Source organism: Portunus trituberculatus, chromosome 30, assembly GCF_017591435.1.
Source record: "Portunus trituberculatus isolate SZX2019 chromosome 30, ASM1759143v1, whole genome shotgun sequence".
Lineage (NCBI taxonomy): Eukaryota > Metazoa > Arthropoda > Malacostraca > Decapoda > Portunidae > Portunus > Portunus trituberculatus.
In genome coordinates this window covers 6,552,750-6,570,249 of record NC_059284.1, presented here as the reverse complement: position 1 = coordinate 6,570,249, position 17,500 = coordinate 6,552,750, and the positions used below count along the sequence as shown (strand labels likewise).

The 17,500-nt window shown below is 38.9% G+C and overlaps 1 pseudogene; it reads right to left on the bottom strand.

Annotated features, from left to right (window-relative positions):
• Window positions 1-7,042, bottom strand: part of LOC123510854 — a 20,056-nt pseudogene extending 13,014 nt beyond the window's left edge.
• Between the last annotated feature and the right edge of the window lie 10,458 nt (window positions 7,043-17,500).

Here is a 17,500-nt window from a genome sequence, read left to right as displayed (position 1 = left end):
GAGCTGGAATTAGGAAGTTTTACGGCAGGGTGGAGTTGGGAAGAGGAGGAGGAGGAGGAGGAGGAGGAGGAGGAGGAACAGGAAGAGGAGAAGGAGGAGGTGGTGGTGGTGGTGGTGGTGGTGGTGGTGGAACAGAAAGAAGTGATAATCGTTTTATAAGTTTTTAGAGAGAGAGAGAGAGAGAGAGAGAGAGAGAGAGAGAGAGAGAGAGAGAGAGAGAGAGAGAGAGAGAGAGAGAGAGAGAGAGAGAGAGAGAGAGAGAGAGAGAGAGAGAGAGAGAGAGAGAGAGAGAGAGAGAGAGAGAGAGAGAGAGAGAGAGAGAGAGCAGAGAGAACAGAGCCTCTGAGAGCAGGAAACTGAGGGGAACCACTTGACATTAAGTAAACTAACTGACGTAAAGATGCTGGTAAGAAACAGTAAAAAATCGAGCCCACTACAACTTTTGGGGACTGGAGAGAGAGTAGCAGCATGCGAGAGACTTAAGCAGGGGCAGCCATGAGGAGCGACAAACACACTGTGGGAAAAGAAGTAACACTAAACCCAGATGAGGTAAACATGGTGTCTGGTGAAGCTTGATAAAGACGAGGAGCAAAAGGAAGGTAAAATATATCCTTGTGTGGTGAGAAAAAAGAAACATTTAATGAGACTTTGGGGAAGAAGAAGGGTGAAGGAGGAAGGCGACAGAGGATAAGTGAAAATACATAAAGAAGGAGGAAAATTAGAAGAGTGTGGTAATTGAAAGCGGGTTTGTAATAACACATGTGACGGGGAGAGCAGGATGGGGAGGACGCAAAAATAAATGTTTAAATAATGTTGGTAAGATTAAATAAAGTGCTATAACTACTTCTGAGTAAGTGGTGAGAGTGAAATGACTAATATTCATGATAATTGCTATTCAACTATCTGTTTGTTTATTCATTTGCGTATGTATATATTCACACATTTAATATTTTTTTACAGTATTCATATTTTAAATATATTTGTGTCATTACCAGTCAGTCTCTCTCTCTCTCTCTCTCTCTGTGTGTGTGTGTGTGTGTGTGTGTGTGTGTGTGTGTGTGTGTGTGTGTGTGTGTTTCGTGCTCTCTGCTCCATGTGACGCAAGGGACAAAAGCGGGAGTGTTATCTTGTGATGTGCTGTGATTAGCCCTCATGAGCAGTAATGCTATAACACCCCGAGGAAGACTGGACTCCTAAGCACATTACAAACATTAAAGATCAAAGGGAGGAGGAGATAAGAACGATAAATAATCTTAACTGGAGGAGGAGGAGGAGGAGGAGGAGGAGGAGGAGGAGGAGGAGGAGGAGGAGGAGGAGGAGGAAAGTGACCGGAGCGTGTGACCGTGAGTGTGTGTGTGTGTGTGTGTGTGTGTGTGTGTGTGTGTGTGTGTGTGTGTGTGTGTGTGTGTGTGCGTGTGCGTGAACGTGTGCGTGTGTGTGTGTGTGCGTCTGTGTGTGTGTCTCAATAATCCTCTAAATTTTCGAAATAAACAAAGACTCGCATGAAACTCTATTAAGAGGATGGCATATTACCGACTACATATTACGAAGGCCGAGGATGCCTCAAGGAAATTCAAGTATTTTTATTAACAGAGAGAGAGAGAGAGAGAGAGAGAGAGAGAGAGAGAGAGAGAGAGAGAGAGAGAGAGAGAGAGAGAGAGAGAGAGAGAGAGAGAGAGAGAGAGAGAGAGAGAGAGAGAGAGAGAGAAAGTTTTATGAAAGATTATAATGCTTGTGAACTGAATAGACGTCCTTGACAAAATGGAAGGAAATGAATGCAAAGGAGGGGTAATAAATATAACATTGTGAAAAAAAAATGCAAGGGGAAAAATGACTAATAACTGTAACATGTAAACAGTAAATAGTAAAAAGAAAGCGATGGAAGAAAGAAATGGAGGAAAGAGAAGAGAGTATTGGATATAAAGCTATTGATGGATAAAAAATAGACAATAGATAAACATAAACATAAAATACATAACCAAGACGAAATTCCCCAAAAATACCACCATCACTAACAAAAGAAGAAAGAAAAAGGAGGGGAAAAAAAATCATGAACATATTACTATTTCTCTGAGGAAAAAAAATGAGATCAGTATTTTTTCCTTCCGTCTTTTTTTTCAAATATAGAGTTAGGAGGATATTACTGGACAAGAATCTCCTCCCTTATTGCACCATTACGGAAGGGACAGAGGTGATTGAGAGATAAAAACAGGTGGGAAGGTGATGATGATAATGATAAGGTGTGTGTGTGTGTGTGTGTGTGTGTGTGTGTGTGTGTGTGTGTGTGTGTGTGTGTGTGTGTGTCACATTCAGAAATTTCCTCTCCATCTCGTTTTCTTTACGAGACGAGTGAAGAAAATGGATGTGAGATAGGATGGAGGGTGGAAGAGGAGAGAGCGTTTGGGAGGAAAAAAAGGAAAGAAATGAAACAACAGAGAGAGAGAGAGAGAGAGAGAGAGAGAGAGAGAGAAAGGGGAGAATTTGTGTAGTAGAAAACAATGATATGGAGAAGGAGTCGGAAAAGGGAAAAGGGGAGGTAGACGAAGGCAGAGAGAATAGGAGAGGATAAATGGAGAAGAAGAAACGATCAGATAAAATTAGTGACCTGGAAAAGTGCGCTTAATTACATCACCAGTTCTATTAGCGGCAATAATTGGGCAAGGAGACATACCACCTCCAATACCCTTCTCTCCTCCCTCCCTGCCCCTTCTCACCACTCCTCTCCCCTCCTTGCCTCTCACCTCCATTCCTACTCTGCCTCTGCTGGAAAATAACGGCCCTATAAAAGTTAATCGCTCGTTCTCACCAGCAGATTCACCACAAGCCACTGGAGGCAACACAACGCTGCTGGTGCGTCATACCACCGTGGTACAGTGGAACCATGCGTGCTTTGGGGTCCGAGGGGTCTTCAAGCGCACGGGTTCGAATTCTGTCCATGGTTTGAGTGAAGGTTGGGCTTCCTCACTCGGGGCAACGGTTTCCTAGCCCATAAATTCCCATAAAAGCCCACATGGTATAAAAAAAAAAGGTTTCCGTGATCCGAGTACCTGACCTATCTTAACCTAACTTGAAGTACAATTACGCACCTTAACCTAACATCTCGTATCCTCAATTGTCGTAATTTAAGATAATGTAACAATCTAACCGAACTGAATTTATTATACTTCACCGTTTATTAAATTACTCATTAATAAGTGAAGTTGTTTAAAGGTTTAGTTTCCGGTGTAAAAACTGAAATAAACGTACAAAGCTAATTAAAAAATGAATAACAAAACCTAGTCTTTGTATGATATCTTAACATATTCTTATTTAATTCAACCTAACATAATTTACCTTATCAATAAGTCACAAACTTCAATACCTAGTAGGCGTAAGTTAAGTTGCCATTAGTTTCAATAATTTGGATATCTAACTTAACCTAATTTAAGACAGGTTTTTCTGATATATCTCACATAATTTCTCCTGAAAGAAAACTCGATTCAGCACAACTTGGCTAACGTAATATACATGAGGTTGCCAACGTTCATTTCTATCATATAACTAACCTAGAAGAATATTAGAACAATTTATTTCGTGCAGCAGTAACTGATACAGAAGAAAAACGAGGTTAAAAAAGACTAGATCTTAAACACTAATTATAAAGATCTAAGGAAATATACAAAAATTTTCCTTCCTCTTATATTCTCTTATGAAAAACAATAACTTCAGAGACGCAAATACTTCATGGTGCATCACGATCCTCCATTTTCTGTGTATAGTTCTCTCCTTTCCTTCCCTTTACTCATGAAGTGACTAAAGAAATACCGTCCTTTAGGTGTGGCGAGCCGCGAACTTTCTATTAAAAACGCCATGAATTGTTGCAGTCACAGTTTCATTTATGGATTCCAAAGACTTTCTCTTCCTAATTTCGCCTTAGCAGTTAGTTACCAATAATCGTGATCGGATATCGGGCCAGACTTCAGAGGAACGAATTATCGAGAATTTCAATGCGACAATACGTGCCACTTCTATTTTCCTCCCTATTTGGCACCGACATATTTTCTTTATCACGTAGAAAACTTTTAAAAAATCCCTTTTCCCCGAAGAAAGTTAAAAGTATACCAATTACAGTAGAAAATAGGTGAAAAAAAATCTTGAGAGAGAGAGAGAGAGAGAGAGAGAGAGAGAGAGAGAGAGAGAGAGGCATTCAGATCCGCGCCTCACACTGTTACCCTTTCAGCCGTGTGCTGGAGCAAAACCAATCAAGGGCCGGTGTTGACAGGTGGAGGGAGGAGGAGGAGGAGGAGGAGGAGGAGGAGGAGGAGGAGGAGGAGGAGAACTAGAGTGAGGAGGAGGATCAGGATGAGAAGAGCAGGGTGAGAACAAGATGAACTACAAAGAATAACGTGAATCCTGCAGAGAAAATATCAACAGAAAATGGGAAAAATAGAAAACTAAATACGATTGAATGTTTATAGAAACACGAAACAAAAAGGGAGAAACATAAACAGAAAAAAAAAATATATTTCGTAGGTAAAGAAATTCACGCCAAATTTTACAACATAAAATGGAAAAGAAGGAAACGAAAAAGAGGAAACAAGAAAAGTTAGAATATAGAGAGGATATGATAGAAGGGATTAATGAGAGAGAGAGAGAGAGAGAGAGAGAGAGAGAGAGAGAGAGAGAGAGAGAGAGAGAGAGAGAGAATGGAGGTAGTGCAGGAGAATAATGACTAGACAGACAACACAAAGGTAAATCATCATACAATCGTCGCAATGCAAATAAAAGAGAAGGGAAGCGAGTAAATAAACGGAGGGAGGAATTAACCCCAGACAGAGAAGGGACAGAAGGGAAGGGAAAGATAATTACAAGAGAAAATAAATACACTGTCTATATATTCTTCTCTATTTGTATTAGCAATTGTGAAATGGAAGGGAAAAATGGATACTCTCATTTCGAAACTGTATGCAGAATTTCTAATACAGATTTTAAAATGTCGTATTTTACTATATAATAATTGAATAAACATACGTATGCACAGAAAAAAAAATACCTTGTTAGAATCTACATACATAGAAATGAATTGAATACATAAAAAAACCCTGTTAGAATTTATATGGGGAAGGGAACGTAACTTATATATTAAACGAAAAAAAAAAAAAGATGGTGTTGTTATTGCGTTAGGTTAGGTTAGGGTAAAACATAATAAGGGATTACTACTATATATGTTTGACTGATACATACTACTACTACTACTACTACTACTACTACTACTACTACTACTACTACTACTGTTCTACATATGGAAATTTACATAGTTTAATATCTGAAAATATATTACTTAACTTTTAAAAATCAAGAAAATATACTAATACTTAAAAAAAATCTAGATAAAGTGTAATGTAATATGTGCAGAACTTGTAAATAATTCTAAACAAAGGAAATCTACTATAAGGAAATCTTGTTTGATGGTATGTATTTCTATGTAATACTTTTGTTGCTAAGGAAATGAATGTTTTTAATGAGTGAAATTGTCCCTGGACTGAAGGTAAAAAAGATATTATTACCATCCATTAGAGGAATCATTTATATGGATATTACTTGCATAGATTCCATCAAGTAATGACTTTATTTTCGTTTTTTTTACTCGTATAAAATTCATGTCGTTAAAGTAAACCGTGAAAAAGAGGCTGATGAGCAACATACGTAAAAAAATAGAAGAAAAGAAAAGAAGATAAAGAAGAAGAAGAAGAAGAAGAAGAAGAAGAAGAAGAAGAAGAAGAAGAAGAAGAAGAAGAAGAAGAAGAAGAAGAAGAAGAAGAAGAAGAAGAAGAAGAAGAAGAAGAAGAAGAAGAAGAAGAAGAAGAAGAAGAAGAAGAAGAAGAAGAAGAAGAAGAAGAAGAAGAAGAAGAAGAAGAAGAAGAAGAAGAAGAAGAAGAAGAAGAAGAAGAAGAAGAAGAAGAAGAAGAAGAAGAAGAAGAAGAAGAAGAAGAAGAAGAAGAAGAAGAAGAAGAAGAAGAAGAAGAAGAAGAAGAAGAAGAAGAAGAAGAAGAAGAAGAAGAAGAAGAAGAAGAAGAAGAAGAAGAAGAAGAAGAAGAAGAAGAAGAAGAAGAAGAAGAAGAAGAAGAAGAAGAAGAAGAAGAAGAAGAAGAAGAAGAAGAAGAAGAAGAAGAAGAAGAAGAAGAAGAAGAAGAAGAAGAAGAAGAAGAAGAAGAAGAAGAAGAAGAAGAAGATGAGGAGGAGAGGAGGAGGAGGAGGAGGAGGAGGAGGAGGAGGAGGAGGAGGAGAAGGAGGAGGAGGAGGAGGAGAAGGAGGAAGAGGAGGAGGAGAAGGCATGTCTTCATCCTTAATTGCATATAGGTCCTCGAGATGATGAAAAAGAGGAGGCTAAAGGAAAAGCATCTGAACCTGCTCACCATTAATATATATATATATATATATATATATATATATATATATATATATATATATATATATATATATATATATATATATATATATATATATATATATATATATATATATATATATATATATATATATATATATATATATATATATATGAGAGAAAAGGAGAATGAATATTTTCTTTACTCCCTAATAGCACTAAAAGACACTAAAATGAACGATGAGGAGAAAGATCTCTCTCTCTCTCTCTCTCTCTCTCTCTCTCTCTCTCTCTCTCTCTCTCTCTCTCTCTCTCTCTCTCTCTCTCTCTCTCTCTCTCTCTCTCTCTCTCTCTCTCTCTCTCTCTCTCTCTCTCTCTCTCTCTCTCTCTCTCTCTCTCTCTCTCTCTCTCTCTCTCTCTCTCTCTCTCTCTCTCTCTCTCTCTCTCTCTCTCTCTCTCTCTCTCTCTCTCTCTCTCTCTCTCTCTCTCTCTCTCTCTCTCTCTCTCTCTCTCTCTCTCTCTCTCTCTCTCTCTCTCTCTCTCTCTCTCTCTCTCTCTCTCTCTCTCGTCACCCAATCACCTGACGCTCTTTAATGACATAATCAGGTGAGGCACGACTTTCATCACCAGAGTCCATAACACCTTGATTGTTAACGACCCAGGGAACTCATCCATACGCTCTAATTGCTCCTTAATTACCTGGCGCGTGTGGCACAACTCCCTACACCTGTAATTAAGAGCGACACCTGTACCTCCTAAGTTACTGCGTCTGATAACTATTAACTCTTTTTTGATATATTCATTGTCTTGATCTTACGGAAAATTGCTCTTGGTGACGTGTGTGTGTGTGTGTGTGTGTGTGTGTGTGTGTGTGTGTGTGTGTGTGTGTGTGTGTGTGTGTGTGTGTGTGTGTGTGTGTGTGTGTGTGTGTGTATGAAAATTACTCCTGCATCTGTTACAGTTTGAATATCAATATTTTTTTTTTCGCATTTCCTTTGACACCGTTCTTTCTTTCCCCTTTCCATTCAGCGAACTATACTGGCCGGTAGAAATGTTTATACAAATTGACCACGAGAACGATGCAACACTAGGAAGCAATACGTGGAGCAACACAAAAGCTTTATCCACTTTACAACACTCACACGCATCATCTTTATTGCACCACACCTTTAGGTAACACTGACGCAACACACAACTGAAGAACGGATGAGAGAAAAGGGAAAAGCAAATGCAACGCGACAAATATTTCACAGTGACAGCTCGAGACAGCAACACAATACAGCGACGAAAAGAAACACATTGGCACTCCAAGACGCAACGCAACACTGACAACGCTTTCTCTTCCCACACACACACACACACACACACACACACACACACACACGCACACACAAATACTAACACGCTACACATCTCTCTCTCTCTCTCTCTCTCTCTCTCTCTCTCTCTCTCTCTCTCTCTCAATGTGACACTTAACATTTACAAAGCCACCTCTTGTCCCCATGCAAACTCCATTTCAATAATAGATTTTTCAGCATTTTTCACTCCTCCCAAACTGCAAGGAATTGTTTGGACCGATATATCATACCTGTGAACGGAGGTTTCGAAATGTCACGAAGCCGATGTCCGTGTTGTGATAAATAATACTTCAGATTTTTACGTTGAGGATAAAGAAAAAAATAGTTATTAAGTTAGTAATTGCTTGTATTCGAATTTCAAAAGCAAGAAATCTAATTAGGTGAAAAAATATGGAGAAAAAAAGTTTATTTAGGACATGGAAGAAAAATGGAGAGGGAAAAAAGGGGATTTAGGTAAGTACAGGTATAGAGAAATGTTATAAAAGTGTATGTTCAGAGCTGACGTAAGAAAAAAAAATGCAATAACTGATAGAAGGCAGAAGAAAAAGAAGACCAAATATAATCTACATGGAAAAATAACTACAAAAATACTTGCATTTTTCACTGTTTTCAAAGACAAAAACACAAAAAACAAACTGAAATAAAATGTATCAAATGGAAATAAAAAAAATAAGTGAATAAGTAACGGAGAATAAAAAAAAAAAGAAATCGAACGCTTTACAAGTAAAGCTACAAATGTACAAAACAATAAAGCAAAAAATATATACGCAACTATCAGGAACTAGTAACACGAAAATAAAAAGAACACCGGAAGAAAAATAATACAAACTAAAAACGAGTACACAAAAAAATAAAAAGGGGGAATTCAACTCTATAGAAGCACAACATCCCAGTATGTATATTGACAAGGGACTGTAATACCTCGACCAAAGATTAATAGATCATACATATACATACACCGTTCCGCCGCCCCTGCCTGCCTACGCGCCCCTTTGTGTTGCGGCCTAATGCAAGCGCCGCGGAAATGTATGCAAATGCTGGAAAATATGTTGGAATTACTTTAAGCATTGTTTTCAGGGGGGGTGGAGGAGTCCACTGGGGATATTAGGCAATTTTTAAGGGGGGAACTGTGCCATTCTTCCCTCTCGTGTTGCGAAAGTGGTGCAATCAGAAGCATGACGTGACTCTCAGCCCCCCAAAAAAGACGAAAAATGTGACTTTTTAGAGTTATTGCAGTGATACCAGCGGCCAGAGTAACAGTGGGAAATAAGTTAATTTTTTGGCATACTTTTATTCTTTCTTTCCTTTACGGCTTTGCAAGATTCGTGCTACATTTTTTTTTATAAGTGTCTCATTTTGTGTATAAGTGGACGGGTAGAAGCAAATTCAGATTCTTTTATTTTGTGTCAGCGGTCCAGATATAAGAGAAAAGGAAGAATATGTGGAAGTTGAGTGTTTGTGTCTGTACAGGAAACAAAGCAAGTAAAAAAAGGACAATATGAAAATAACGCAAAAAAACAACAATGCAATTAATTTATACGTAGAAAACAATACGGAAAGAAAAAAAAAACATATTTTCAGTTTTGACTGATATGTGTTGGAAGAAGAAAAAGAAAAAAAAGATAGTCATTTAATGAATATATATTAATAAGCTTTTAAAATGTCAGAAATCTTGACCAGTGCGTGCAATTATAATAAATAAATAAACGGAACGAGGAGGAAAAGTCACAAGTATTTCCTGAAGCCAATTAACACACATACACACACAAAAAAAAAAAACCCAAATAAACAAATAAACAAATACAAACAAAATAAAACAAAATAACTAAATAAATGAATGAATAAAAGAAAAAAAAAATAAATGAATAGGTAGATAAAATAAATAAAAAAGAAACATATACATATTCATATCATAACAATTGACCATCACACCTGCATTACATCACACATGACACACATATCACATTACATCTGACTGTAGGTACATATGAGTGACAGAGGAAATAAAATGAATTACGAGACTCTATCGCAAGCAGACCATCACTTCATTCTTTAAAAGCCACACTAATAAGATAATTGGGTTGAGTCAAAATTAAGACAGCCCCGCCTATTTTCATTTCAAAGGTGTCATTTCAAGGGCCTAATTTCTTGGTTAATTCTCCACACAACTATATCCTCTTCTTATTCTAGGAGTGTTGGTTAAAAAATGTGCTTAGGAGAGAGCGTTTCTTTGTCTCTTCCCTTGATAAATGCTGAGAGAGAGAGAGAGAGAGAGAGAGAGAGAGAGAGAGAGAGAGAGAGAGAGAGAGAGAGAGAGAGAGAGAGAGAGAGAGAGAGAGAGAGAGAGAGAGAGAGAGAGAGAGAGAGAGAGAGAGAGAGAGAGAGAGAGAGAGAGAGAGAGAGAGAGAGAGAGAGAGAGAGAGAGAGAGAGAGAGAGAGAGAGAGAGAGAGAGAGAGAGAGAGAGAGAGAGAGAGAGAGAGAGAGAGAGAGAGAGAGAGAGAGAGAGAGAGAGAGAGAGAGAGAGAGAGAGAGAGAGAGAGAGAGAGAGAGAGAGAGAGAGAGAGAGAGAGAGAGAGAGAGAGAGAGAGAGAGAGAGAGAGAGAGAGAGAGAGAGAGAGAGAGAGAGAGAGAGAGAGAGAGAGAGAGAGAGAGAGAAGAGAGAGAGAGAGAGAGAGAGAGAGAGAGAGAGAGAGAGAGAGAGAGAGAGAGAGAGAGAGAGAGAGAGAGAGAGAGAGAGAGAGAGAGAGAGAGAGAGAGAGAGAGAGAGAGAGAGAGAGAGAGAGAGAGAGAGAGAGAGAGAGAGAGAGAGAGAGAGAGAGAGAGAGAGAGAGAGAGAGAGAGAGAGAGAGAGAGAGAGAGAGAGAGAGAGAGAGAGAGAGAGAGAGAGAGAGAGAGAGAGAGAGAGAGAGAGAGAGAGAGAGAGAGAGAGAGAGAGAGAGAGAGAGAGAGAGAGAGAGAGAGAGAGAGAGAGAGAGAGAGAGAGAGAGAGAGAGAGAGAGAGAGAGAGAGAGAGAGAGAGAGAAATTCATTAAGCATATTTTGTTGTCTCAAGCTAATTATGTCTTTGAATTTAATGCAAAGAGCGTTGGCTGACATGCATATATTACCCGCATAAATCTTTCTGTTTCCTGTCTGTCTCTCTCTCTCTCTCTCTCTCTATTGTAGGATAACACAGACAAGGTTATCATAATTAGAATATCGAATAGCAAAGAAAGATCGTTAACAAGAGATAAAGCGCCTTAACCTCACGAATAATAAGCTCAACACAATTAACATCATACGAGAGAACCTTTAAATCTTTAATGCATTCCTCTTAACTTTGTCCAAGATTACCTAAGAGCTTCTCCTTCCCTCCTCTTCTTCTTCATCCTTCTCCTCCTCCTTCTCATCGTATTTCTCTTCCTCTTCCTCTTTCCTCTCTCCTCCTCCTCCTGCTTCTTCTCCTTCTCCTCCTCGTCTTACAATGTTCTCGTTATCTTAAACTTCTCTTTCTTTCTTTATTTTTCCTCTCTTCAACTATCTTACAGCAAGTTCTTTTTTCATCCTTCTCAGTTTTTCCTGCATTATCTCATTGCTTTTTTCATCATCGCTACATTCTTCTCTCCTAATTTTCTTTTCCTCTGTTCATATCTTTTCTCTGACTATACTTGCGTGTTATACTTATCCCATTGGTTCCTTTTCTGCCCTTACGTCTCTATCTCTACTGTTCTTCCACTCATTTATCACCTTATTCCCTTCTACCTTCCCTTTTTTTTCCTCATCTCACTCATTTACTCATTAATCCCTATCCACTGTACCCTGTCTAATCGTTGACCACTTCCCGTTTTTCCTGTACCAGCTCAGTACTTTTACCTTATCCTGTCCCCTTCCTCCCGTTCCTCCCCTCCCCTCCCGTGTCCTCCTCCCTCCAGCGCCACCACTAACCTAAATTAGAAGCATTATAGTACACATCCGGCCGCCACTTAGTACACAGCATTCATTATTCCTTAAATATCTCCCTTTAATGAGTTTACCTTAATTAGCCAGCCGTGGATAATTTATGCGTACATTTATTGTATATTAGATGCAAGAAAGAATAGAAAAAAATAAATCCGAGCGGTAATTTGCATGACGCGTAGATACAAAGGTACAGCGGGTGGAAAAAAGTGTAAATTAGTGTGGGAAACTGTCTAGGTAGAAAAAAGTTGGGTGTACTACTACAGGTGAGAAGAATAAAAAGTGGACACCTGCGGACTGTGTGTACCTTCAATGTGTGTTGCTTTGCCTCGCCACCTCAGAAGGAAACACCGATTCTCTACATTTCTGAGGTGCGTTCTTGAATATTGCTTCTTGACAAGTGTGAAAAATTTCTCATATGTGAAAGAAAAATAAAGCAATATATATGCAATCAAAACTTTTGAAATTATATACGCATATATAAAAGTAACAAATCAATGAAATAAACCAAAATACGTACGCAGATTTTCCCACTAACAACAAACTACAAATAAGCAGCATAACTTTTCTAACCCTTCCAGAGAAAACGAAATCCAATTACGTTTTGTATAATATTACGAGAAAAGGTAAAAACTAATAACAATAATACATATAGATATATATATATATATATATATATATATATATATATATATATATATATATATATATATATATATATATATATATATATATATATATATATATATATATATATATATATATATATATATATATATATATATATCATATATGTGTAATCACCACTGAAATAAGCTATCAGGACAGCAGCAGAAGACCGTACAAATATCAACTACAGATCAATCACGTTTTTTATAATACTGAACGATAAAAAATCAATCAGAATAGCAAACTAATTTACCTTTAACGTACTAATAATCACCAAATTCACATATAAAGGTAATATTAGATCAAACACTTATCACATCCGTACCAATAGCATCGTCTTTAGTATCAAGTAGAAAATAACAAACATATCACAAACCACGCATTTCGACATTATCAGATCATTAAAGCATCAGCCGCGTCTACTGCAGTGGTGATGACACGTGCATGGCGGCCTCCTCGGTGCCTCAAGGCGTGTGGAGAGCCGTGCATTAAGGCAAAACCTCGCCTTCCTTTCCCCGCCATGATTTGCATCTTATTAAACCCTAACGACTCTTTGCCAGCCACGAGTCATACTGCCTACGTCTGTTTGCCGCCATTGCACGACCACACCCACAGACACATTCAAACACTTCCTCTCAGTCGTACAGTTTCTCTTTTTCTTATTTTCCTGGGTTACCTTTAGCATTTTTAGATATTTGTCTTCCTTTCAGAGCCTTATTTTTCATATTACGTCTTTTCTTTCTCATTTCTGCATTTTCTTTCCTCTTCTTTGTTCTTTCTTCTCCTATATTTCTATCATTTCTTTTTGTGTCTGTTATAATTTCCTGTTTCCTCAATGATCTACTTTCCTTCTTTTTTTCAATCCCTCCTCATTCTTTCCTTTTTATACGTTTTTCCCACAAGTAATCCATTTTATTCCAATATATTCCCCCGGGTATTCATTCCCTCCACTTACAAACATCCCTTTCCTTATCATATCCCATCCTTCTCATTCCTTTCCTCTCCTTTTAAGTGACTCATCCACCCTAACTCTCTCTCTCTCTCTCTCTCTCTCTCTCTCTCTCTCTCTCTCTCTCTCTCTCTCTCTCTCTCTCTCTCTCTCTCTCTCTCTCTCTCTCTCTCTCTCTCTCTCTCTCTCTCTCTCTCTCTCTCTCTCTCTCTCTCTCTCTCCTAGTCTCTTTGCTCCCTCTTCCTTTTTCCCTTCCCACTCGCACTGCAGGAAATCTAGCAGCGGAAAACGGCCAGGAAAGGAAAGCTGGATGGCCGGAAGCTTGGGTCTCCATTATGTCAGTCCCCAGGCAGCTTCGTTCCGTCCATGTTGCTTATTCAGATTAGAGCGACAGCCATGTACGATGCGTGTGAGTCAGTCAGCTTCTCAATACTAGCGAGAGGAGGAGGAGGAGGAGGAGGAGGAGGAGGAGGAGGAGGAGCAGGAATTGGGTAAGGGAATGATTGAAATGCTTACAAGGTTATAAGGAAGAAAAAAAAATAAGGATAAGAAATGAAGGTGAAGGAAAAGAAGGGTTTTTTAGTGAAAGTTGAAGGGTTAGATATGATAAGAGTTGTATAGATAAAATAAAATGAAAAAATAAAGAGAGCAGTAATATAAAATAGAAGGAAAAGAAAAGAAAAGGATAGGAAATGAAGATGAATGAAGAGAAAGATTTTGGTGGTGAGTGTTGAAGGATGAGATATGATGAGACTTGTGCAACAGACGATATAGAATAAAAGAATAAAGAGAGTAGAAATATTGAATAGGAGGAAGCAGCCATGTGGGAAGAGGAGGGTATAAAGTACATAAGTAACCAGCTCGAGGTAAACGTGCATTCTGTAGACGTTTAATGATATGTAAATTGTGCTTTGGGTAACGGGTAAGCCTTCCAGGAAATTAAAGGTAGAACAGTAAGAGGCGTTTCTCTACCCTTATCTCCTTCATCCACTCCACAATCCTTTAGTCCTCCTACCAGACCTTATTATTCATCCTTCGCTCACTACTGAAAACATCAAATTCCCTCCTTCCTTCCCCTCTCTCCTCACACCTCGTCACTTCTCTCTCTCTCTCTCTCTCTCTCTCTCTCTCTCTCTCTCTCTCTCTCTCTCTACTTCTCTCTCTCCCATATACACCCAAAGCGTCTTCCTCCATCTCCCTATGCTCACTATATCTACCTTCACTACGCCCCTCCCCCATCACCCGAAACGCCCGTATTTGCAATTCAATCCCATCTTAAAGGATATTCCGGCAATTGATTGATTCCGGTTCGGTCTCAGTTAGCGACCCGATGACGCCCACAAGAGAGATTTCCATAAACAAACCTGCGCCGGAACCCACCTCAGCACCACACGTCTCCAAAAATATATGGGAACGCTGATGGATCATTTCAAGAAAGCTCCCTATAAGCTCTTCCCTTCAAGACGAGAGAGAGAGAGAGAGAGAGAGAGAGAGAGAGAGAGAGAGAGAGATGATTAGCGTAAACGGGAAAATTACTCGAGATTACTTATAGGAGTAGATAAGGCATTGATAAAAGAGTAATTGAACGGCACTATACTTTGTGTGGAATATTATGATTCACTTGAGAATAGAGTATTTTTAGTCAAGAATTTTCTCATTTTACAATAAAAAAATCACACAAAACTTACAGAAAAATCAATGATGTCAGACATTAGAAAAATATAAAAAAAAAAATAAAACAAATGCAACAATAGTATTTCCAGATAATTTGAGTTAAGATACACGAATATAAACCTAACATCATCTACACCACCACCACAACCACCACCACCAGACACAAGTACACTAGTAGCAGCCCAATCACCATTCATAGGCACACTGTAGCAAGACATTAGGCTGTGCGTGTGTGTCCCTTGTAAATGTAAATGAGTATGTCGCTCGTGAGTAGACGTGAACGAATTCGCAACCTGGATGGCTACGGACACCTGCTACTACCTCCCACCCTACACCAGCCAGTGCCTACCAACTAGACCCTCCCCTACCACCCTTAGACTCCCAACTGACCCCCTCTACCCTCCCATGGCCTCTACTCTCCCCTGCATCAGTTGGTTCATTCATCTACTGGTTTAATGGAACAGCCGATGAGAGTAATGAATGGAGCCTGACAGAGATTCGAACACCTGTCACAGCGCTCAGAATTAACATCACCCATCGGTAAAACAGCTGTCTCCGGGAACACAGCAGCCACCGCCGACAGCAACGAGAGAATGATACCACAGCAGCTGACAGGAAGGGGATGCGCTACAATGGCCATTCTTTCATTTAACAGCAAAACAAATAAGAAATGAAATGAAACACCGTATTTAGACATGTGCATATACGGAAAAAAGAATACTCACTCGCATACACACAAAAGTAAATAAGGCAAAAATATAGTGAAATATAGCGAAATCTCCAGGTTCAGGGAAACATACATACGGTGAAGCACACACACACACACACACACACACACACACACACACACACACACACACACACACACACACACACACACACACACACACACACACACCAAAGCAAAACGAAAACAAAAGTCCCACGCACGAAAAAAGCTACGCATACACAAACCATAAAGTAAAAGAGAGAAAAGAAAGAAAAAAAAGCACACACATATAAAACTAAAACCCCACAAAAAAGAGCAAAGTAAAAAAAAGGAAAGCGAAAAAAGAACAAAATAAAAGCAAAAGTAGTAAAACACGGTACATACACTTCCCTGCTCTGCTCCACCGCCACTAATGCAGGAAAGAATATGTTGTGAGGAGAAAATAACCAAAATAACTAAAATAAACAGGATAACCAACCCCATGACACTGAGTACCTAAAGTGAGATGGTACCGGGGCAGGACGCGGTGGAAGGCACAGTCCCGGCGGTGGGTCTGAGGATCTCTCTACATCATCTGGGCTACTGTGGCTTCCTAAATGAACTCGGGGTCCCCGCTGGCTCCCTCGGACCGAGACGAGGTTGTGACGTCGTAAGAGAAGAGGAAAATGTGCCTACCCGGATTATTAAAGTAGCAAAATGAAGGTAGTGTAAAGTGATAAAGAAAATAAGCTGCTTGATAGTGTGGAAACTTTGGGTTTTGTGTTTTGTGCAAGGAAATCAGGAAAAAAAGGGAAGAAATGTTGAAGTGAACTTGGATGATAGTATATATTGTATGAAAAGAAAAATGTAATGTATAAAGATAAAGAAAAAAAAAACGTTTAATTGAGTGGAAATTTAAGGTTGTCTGTAGTTTATATAAGGAAATTTGGATATATGTAAATATTCATGGATGATTGTATACACTGTAACTAAATCCAAAAAAAAAAAGGAAAACAATAAATGAAGCTAGGACGTGCAAAAGAGAAGAAATTCTAGATTGTAAACGATTTCAACAATACTTGAAGATTCTTATTAATCACCTGAAAACTTGACAATACGCAAAAATTATGAATCATTCGAATACATTAATAACAAATAAACTGCATACACCATACTAATGAGACATCTACAGTAATATATTGATAATACTCTGACTGATGTTACACTCCCTAATTATAAGCAGATTATTGTAGAAACACACACACACACAACACACACACACACACACACACACACACACACACACACACACACACACACACAGAGTTAAAGGGAGGCGGTCTGGGCCATGAGTTCTCGAGACCCAATTTCGGATCCCAAATTAAGCGAGAATTCCAAAGCAGATCACACAATTTTAGAGAGAGAGAGAGAGAGAGAGAGAGAGAGAGAGAGAGAGAGAGAGAGAGAGAGAGAGAGAGAGAGAGAGAGAGAGAGAGAGAGAGAGAGAGAGAGAGAGAGAGAGAGAGAGAGAGAGAGAGAGAGAGAGAGAGAGAGAGAGAATAAACGTGTCCATATTGCAGGATTAAGAGTAAATGTGATGCGTAAGGGATTTTTGTAAGCGCCTCACACAGCCAGGGGAATTATGCTTAATGAAAACACCAAGAGTAAATTTAAATGTCAAAAGGGGTGATTTGGCGGCGATTTGTAGCATTAATTTATTGTACCACACGAGGGGAAAACACAAGTGACGGGTTCTCCTGGCGTGATGCACCTGTTGTTCCCACGACAATTAGAGTGGCAGGTGTGCGTTGCAGGTGTGTTTTATGTACTGGTGATGGTCTTGAGTGGTAAAGAAGAT